At 41.0% G+C, this 7,953-nt stretch overlaps 1 non-coding gene across 1 annotated transcript; it reads left to right on the top strand.

Moving 5' to 3' along the window:
• The first annotated feature begins 7,635 nt into the window (after window positions 1–7,635).
• LOC133295231 (small nucleolar RNA R71) lies at window positions 7,636–7,742 on the top strand. Its single transcript, XR_009749306.1, has one exon. It is a non-coding gene; the product is annotated as a small nucleolar RNA R71 (small nucleolar RNA).
• The last annotated feature ends 211 nt before the right edge of the window (window positions 7,743–7,953 follow it).

The raw sequence follows: 7,953 nt of genomic DNA, 5'->3' as shown, positions 1-7,953 counted from the left end.
TTATTGTTTTATCGCTGTTTATAAAGAGTCAAAATGAGAAGAAAAGTTAGTAAATGAATTGTCGGGTCAAACGTTCCCTACTGTCTTGACAACGTTCCTCAGGAACAGTAGGTTAAATCTGATGGCAAACAGTTGCTCGTTGCGTTATGTATGTGATCCTTCCTATTTAGAAGAAGGTGAGATAACAATCATTGGAGATTTTATAAGTACTAAATGAAATAAAATAAAACTACTATAATAGAGATAACTATAATCAAGAGACAACAGGGTGGTGGTTAAAACAGTTTAACAGAAGTAACGGATTCACTGCTTCACTCTTAAAGGGGATGTTTTCTCTGCTCAAGACTTAACACCTTTTGGCTTTGTCCCATTTTCTTTTCCTGCCAAATCTGATTCCTCAGCTCATGGTCTAGATGACTCACAAGTTTCCATATTCCTATGGCTCCCTTGACTCCAACAGGTACTTAGTTCAGAACCTTAAAATGGACGAGTTGGCCCCTTATTCCTAAGGTGACCAGTAGCGTTTTTGCCATGACATCTACCTTCCCCCAATGGCTAAGTTGTCTGAAATCCCTTCCTTATAGAAGTTCATTTCTCAGTATGTACCCAATTTACATTGGCGCACAATGAATATAGCTTACTTAGCCAAAGAAATACAAAAAGCTTCGGTCAAGAGTTTTGAAAACAGTTCTTTAAGAGTTTCACAGTTTACCCGTTCCACAGATAGTTCAGCTCATGGCTGATAGTTTAAACATAATTATTCTCAACTGAGATCACATAGACCCGAGATTCAGTCAAGAGATAACGATTGGAACGAAGAGAAAAACACTTATATTAAATTTAAAAGACAGTTTACAAAAAGAAACAGAAAATGGAGAAAGATGGGTATTTGCTCGTGAGGAGTCTTGATGGTTGTTTACAGAGAAGGGAAGAGGGGTTGTCACTTAACTACAGTTACAACTAAAAATTAAACTAAGTTACTAACTACTACTACTACTAGGTGATCTTCTTCCTTCTGGACTTTAATCCCTCCAGAATCTGATGATGTTTTTGTATGAGGGTGGTCCTATTTATAGATGGAAGGAGAGTGGCAAGCTTGTAAATCCTTTGGAGCAAGTTTCTTGAATGAGAGGACGGGATGGTGGCAGCAGAGTATGGAAGCTGCGCAAATTGCTGGATGGAACAAGGTTTGGTGATGATTAGCCGTAGTTTGCAGGCCTTCCCATGTTTTGCTTCTGTTTTCAGCCAATGAGAACTCTTGATTCCCTGCTCTTCACGTTTCCAGCTGCTCAGTTGGTGCACCGCCTTGCTTTTTAGAAGTCTTTAACTCTACGTTACCTGCAAAGTGTACAGAAGCATTAAATGAATGGAGCAGGTGCATTAAATGCGTCTCAGTCCGTTCCCCTTTTAATATATTTTAAAGGAATACGTTACCATCCGTTCCCCCACTGTGTTTTTGTCACAAATGTGTAAAACAAGTGATTTTCATGCTGAAGTTGCTCATCAGATGAGGGAACGTATGGTATTTTGCCATCAAAATGGGCTTAGATGGGAACAAATTTACGTCCCATCAAACACCCCAAAACTAAACTGTTGGTTGTCCTCAAACAACTCAGAAATATTGTATTGGTCTGCCCAATTTAAAAGAATAGCATAACAGAAAGGAACTTGAGCCAGTGAGCAACCATGAACTTTTCAGAAAATGAACTACTCTCCATAGTAAACAGTAAGAGTATTCTGTCCCCAGATAAGAGAAGGTTGCTGATCTCTTGTCTCACTGTCACTCATGGGTTGGTGTTTGCTCTGTCCATTCCTGGATGTGATTCTTCAGAACTTGCCTTTCTGCTGCGTTCCTATGAAGTACAGCTGTCTTCCGTTCCAAGGATTTCTTTGATGGGTAAGTGTATGGAACTGTGGAAGAAGTGGTGGCCTGATTTGTGGGATCAAGGAACGTTTAGCTTTTGTGCCTTTGAACTTGGACTTTTTCTATTTTGAGGGAACACCTTTTCTTGAACCTTTTTCCCCCTTTGGAGGAAGGTTTTCTGGTTTTTCTTGAATTCTTTTGAATGGTTGTTTGCCTTTTTCTTTGTTTTTCTTCTGTCCCTTTTTGGTTCATTGTTGAGTACGTTCCTTGTTCTTTCTGATTGACCAGATGGTGTATGATGGAGGTGAGGTGAGTGTGTGATTCTGTTTTGATCCTTGACAGCAGAATTCATCTGTCTTCAGCAGTACTTACAGCATCAAGGCAAGCTGAGAAGTTTCATTGTGGTTACACCTCAGGAACGCTCTCAGAAGTAGGTGTTTGGCATTTTTCCGTTCCTTACCAGTTTGAGTTCACACAGATCAGCTTCTTTCAAAAATCTGAGGATTAAATTCCCTGCACTGTTTCTATTTTCAAGTACTCAGAGAAAGAACAAGCATGATTAGTCAGTGACTTTGTGTTTCATGTATGTTAGTTAATCCAAAAGAATTGGGCAATCTTAATACTACAACTGAAATGCATGTATATACCAAACAGTTTGATCAAAAAAAGGTCTTTTCATTGCAAAAAGATTAATTACAAGGGAACTGAAAGAAACTAAATTAAAAACAGGATTGAAAATAAACTAAGCTAAGATAAATATGAGGGTTTCTCCTTTTCATTGTGGAGGTCTGTGGTTAGGGACCACCCCAAAACTACGTTTCTGGAATGTACTTTATTTGGACTTTTTGGAGAGGAACATCAGACGTTCCCTCCTTTTCGGGAGCTGTGTGGTTATAGATAACCACCCCAAAACTTTGCTCTTTGTTAGAGAGCAAATGTATCTACTGGGTTGCCTCCCAGTCAGCGCTTAGTTTAATGTCTTTAGCTAGACATGGTACTTACCTCTCAAGGAGTTTCAGAAAAAGGGATACTTTCCTCTTTTTCATCAAAGGTTTCATCATTGTATAGCTTCAACCTGTACCCATTTACCTTGAAGGAACGACCATGTTCTGAACCTTGGATTTTGAAAGTTCTGTTTCCTGCATCGTTAATAATTTGATATGGCCCGGTCCATCTTGATTTGAGTTTACCTGGGAACAGTCGGAGTCTGGAGTTGAAGAGTAGCACCTTCTGGCCGATTTTTAGATCTCTGTTCCTGATCCTTTTATCGTGCCACTTCTTCATCTTCTCCTTGTACAATCTATGATTTTCGTATGTGTTCCCTCTGAACTCCTCTAACTCTTCGAGTTGCAGCAATCTCTTCTCTCCAGCTGTTTTTTCATCCAGGTTGAGGGTGTGGACTGCCCAGTAAGCCTTGTGCTCCAGTTCGAGGGGGAGGTGGCAAGCTTTGCCAAATATCAATCTGTACGGGGAACACCCTAAGGGTGTTCTATATGCTGTTCTGTAAGCCCATAATGCCTCGTCTAACTTGAGAGACCAGTCTTTTCGAGAAGGATTAACTACCTTCTCTAAAATTCTCTTAACCTCTCGGTTAGAGACTTCGATGAGACCACTGGTTTGTGGATGGTATGGGGTTGCAACTTTGTGTTTGACTCCATATTTCTCCAACAACCTCTCAAGTTGGCGGTTGATGAAATGTTTCCCTCCGTCGCTGATCAACGTGGGGTTCCATATCTGGTTAATATGTTCCTCTTTAAAAATTTTATAACCACCTTAGCATCATTAGTGGGTAAAGCAACTGCTTCTACCCACTTGCTTACATAATCCACAGCCATTAATATGAATTTGTTCCCACACGAAGGAGGAAAAGGTCCCATGAAGTCAATGCCCCAAACATCAAATAATTCAACTTCTAGGATCGGATTGAGGGGCATTTCATTTTGTTTAGTCAAGTTACCTTCTCTTTGACATTTATCACAATTTTTTGCATATTGACGTGCATCTTTAAAAAGGGAAGGCCAGAAAAAACCTGACTGAAGAACCTTGGAGGCAGTCCTGATTCCACCTAGATGTCCTCCATATGGGGACGAATGGCAGTGTTGAAGGATTTGAGGTTGTTCTTCTTCTGGGACGCACCTTCTTATCATTTGGTCTGCGCATCTTTTGAACAGTAGTGGTTCGTCCCAGAGGTAGTTCCTGCAATCGTGAAAAAATTTCTTCTTCTGCATTTTATTCGCCTCATAAGGTTCCAGCCCTGCTGCAAGGAAGTTGGCTATATCAGCAAACCAAGGAGCATTTGTCTCTATGTGATTAATGACAAACAATTGTTCGTCAGGGAACGTTTCCTTGATTGGTAGCCCCACTTCAATGTGTTCCAATCTGGACAGATGATCTGCAATTTGATTTTCACATCCTTTTCTTTCTTTGATCTCCAGATTGAACTCTTGTAGCAGTAGGACCCATCTTATCAATCTTGGTTTTGCTTCCTTTTTTGAGAAGAGGTACTTGAGAGCTGCATGGTCAGTATGGACAGTAACTTTTGATCCTAAAATGTAAGGCCTGAATTTTTCACAAGCATATACTACAGCCAATAGCTCCTTTTCAGTGACTGTGTAGTTCACCTGAGCTTCATTTAGAGTTTTACTGGCGTAATATATGCTACGAAAAAGTTTGTCCTTCCTCTGGCCCAGAACTACCCCAATAGCATGATCACTTGCATCGCACATTAGTTCAAAGGGTAAGTTCCAGTCTGGAGGTTGGATGACAGGCGTGGTAATGAGCTTATTTTTCAAAGATTCAAAAGCTTTCACACAGTCAGAGTTAAACTCAAATTTTATATCTTTTTCTAATAAGTGGCATAAAGGTCTAGCTATTTTGGAAAAATCTTTAACAAACCTTCTGTAAAAGCCTGCATGCCCTAAAAAAGATCTCAAGGTTTTTACACTTACTGGTGGTGGCATTTTTGCTATAGCTTCTACTTTGGCTTGATCCACTTCCAGTCCTTCTCTAGAAATTTTGTGTCCCAGGACTATTCCTTCTTTCACCATGAAGTGGCATTTTTCCCAATTAAGCACTAGATTAGAGGACAGACACCTTTGAAGGACTTCTTCTAAATTGTCCAAGCAGTGATCATATGACGTCCCCAGTACTGAAAAATCATCCATAAAGACTTCTACTCCTTCACCTATTAGATCGGAAAAGATTGAGAACATACCTCTGGAACGTTGCTGGTGCATTACATAACCCGAAGGGCATCCTTCTGAAAGCGAACGTTCCATATGGGCAGGTGAAGGTGGTTTTATGTTGATCTTCTGGTGCCAAAGCAATTTGATTATACCCCGAATATCCATCAAGGAAGCAGAAGTATTCTTTTCCTGCTAGGTGGTCCAGCATCTGATCTGTAAAAGGGAGTGGGAAATGGTCCTTCCTGGTGGCATTGTTGAGCTTCCTGTAATCTTGGCAGATTCTCCATCCTGTAACCTTTCTCACAGGTATCAGCTCATTCTTTTCATTCTTTTCCACTGTGATGCCTCCCTTTTTGGGGACGCATTGGACAGGACTTACCCAACTGCTGTCAGATATTGGGTATATGATCCCTGCATCCAGCCATTTGATGACTTCCTTTCTCACCACTTCTTTCATTATAGGGTTCAATCTTCTTTGATGTTCGACTGAAAAACTGTTAGGATCAGTCAATAATATTTTATGCATACAAAATGAGGGACTGATACCTTTGAGATCAGCTATGGTCCAACCGATGGCTCCTTGGTATTTTTTTAGCTTGTCAAGCAACAGTCCTTCTTGTTCCTTGGTAAGAAATGAAGAAATGATCACAGGAAGGGTTTTGTTGTTCCCCAGATATGCATACTTCAAATGTTGGGGAAGGGGTTTTAGTTCTAACTCAGGAGGTTTTTCTGAAGAAGGTCTTTTGAGCTGCTTCTCCTTTTCAGTTCTTATCAAAGGTTCAGGCCTTCTTTCTTGCAGATAGCAACTCTGCTCTTCCTGTTGTGGGTCTTCTTCTTCTTCCTCGTATTCTTCTTCCTCTGTTTTTCTGCTATGCTGATTGTCTAACAAAGTGAGAGCAGAACATTCTTCCAAGTCTTCTCCTTCATCCTGGAACTTTATTGCTTTGACAATATTGAACTTGATCTCATCGTCATGAACTCTCATGGTTAGTTCCCCCTTTTGTACATTGATAACTGCTCCTCCAGTTGCTAGGAACGGTCTACCCAGAATGATGGGAACGTCATCATCAGCTTCATAATCCAGAATGATGAAGTCAGCAGGTAAGATAAATTTATCTACTTTGACTAGCAGATCTTCAATCTTCCCTTCTGGCTTGACGATGGATCTGTCTGCCATTTGCAAGGTCACCGTGGTGGGTTTAGCTGGTCCAGTGGATAATTGTTTGAAGACAGATAGGGGCATGAGATTGATGTTGGCCCCTAAATCACACAAGGCTTTCCCTTGGTACGTGTTTCCTATAATGCAAGGAATGGTGAAGCTTCCTGGGTCTTGAAGCTTAGGTGGGAGTTTGCCTAAGTATTGGCAACTCTCTTGTGTCATTTTTACAGTCTCATATTCCGTTATTCCTCTTTTTTTTAGAGGACATCTTTCATTAATTTTACGTACCTGGGCATCTGTTCTAGTGCGTCCACCAGAGGAATGTTGATGTGAAGTTGTTTTAAAATGTCCAGGAGCTTTCCAAAGTGCTTATCCTCCTGTTGCTTTTTTGTTCTTTGAGGGAACGAAATTTTTGTTGATATTTGCCTGCTTTGAGTTGGATTGATTGGTTGGTTGTTGGCTTCCTTTTCAAGTTCTGGGTTATGTTCGTCTGTGACTGGTAATTGTTGCTGTGCTTTTGGGGCTGCTTCAGGTGTTTCAGTTTGGTCTTTTTCCTTTGGTCGAACTGTGGGTTGTGTTGTGGCTTTGCCACTTCTTAAGGTGATAGCCTTGATTTGCTCTGAAGGGGAGATAGGTGTTATTTTTGGCGAGGTTGTTGAAGGAACGTCAGTATTCCTTGCTAATGATCCTTGTGTTCTGGTTTCAAGGTTGGCAGCAATCTGCCCCAGATGGGACTCAATGTTCCTGACCATTGCATCATTCCTGGTGACATATTCCTTGACATAATTTTCCAGGGTGTTGATGCGTTGGTCATCTCTGTGGAACGAAACGTAGTTGTTTCTTCTTTGTTTAGACGTTCCACTGCTGCTACCTTGCTGATACTGCAGCTGATTGTTGTTGAATGGTCTCTGGTTAATGAGTGGCCTCCATTGGGTGTTGTGGTTCTGATCCTTAATGATAGTTCCTCCAGGGCTTGAATGTGTATTTCGTCCTGCTTGTTGATTGTCTCTGGTGAAGTTCCTATTGCCAAAATTTTCTGCATAACACACCAATGCAGTGGATGGGCAGTCTGTTGAGTCATGAAGGTCACCACAGGCTGAGCATGGTTCTGTTTCAGTTGCTGTGAGTTGTAAGACTTCCATCCTTGGTGCTTCTTGGTCGGCTTTTAGGTTCTTCACTTCATTCATGAGTGATGCCAGCTGGGCTTCCATGGCAGTTTGTTTATCTAGTTCTAGCATGCCTGGCTTCCTCACTGGGCTCACTCTGTCTATTGGTCATTGGAGACATCTTTCAGCAGTCCCTTCTATGATTTCATATCTTGATTCAAGTGTTTCTGTAAAAAAAATCCTCCTGCAGCAAAATCTAAGTGAGACTGAGAAGTATGATCAAGACTTTTATAGAAAGATTATAACACTCCTGAACTCTCTACCCCATGGTTTGGACATTTTCTTATGATGTCCTTGTATCCCTCCCATGCTTCATAGAGATTTTCTCCATAAAACATTCTGAAGTTGGAGATTTCTGCTCTAACATCTGCTAGTCGAGACAATGGGAGAAACCTCTCTATGAACTTTTTAGAGAGTTCTTCCCATGTGTGGATTGATCCAGGGGTGAGAGTTTTCATCCATGTTTTAGCTTTTAAGCCTAAGGAGTGAGGAAACAACCTCATTCTCATGCTCTCTTCTGTTACACCCTCTGCTTTAAAATTGTCACAGATATCTTGGAATGTGGTTAGGTGTGTGTAA

Source organism: Gastrolobium bilobum, unplaced genomic scaffold, assembly GCF_033153095.1.
Source record: "Gastrolobium bilobum isolate Gb01-03AN ecotype WA unplaced genomic scaffold, APGP_CSIRO_Gbil_v1 utg38482, whole genome shotgun sequence".
Classification (NCBI taxonomy): domain Eukaryota; kingdom Viridiplantae; phylum Streptophyta; class Magnoliopsida; order Fabales; family Fabaceae; genus Gastrolobium; species Gastrolobium bilobum.
This window is presented reverse-complemented; position numbering and strand designations above follow the sequence as displayed.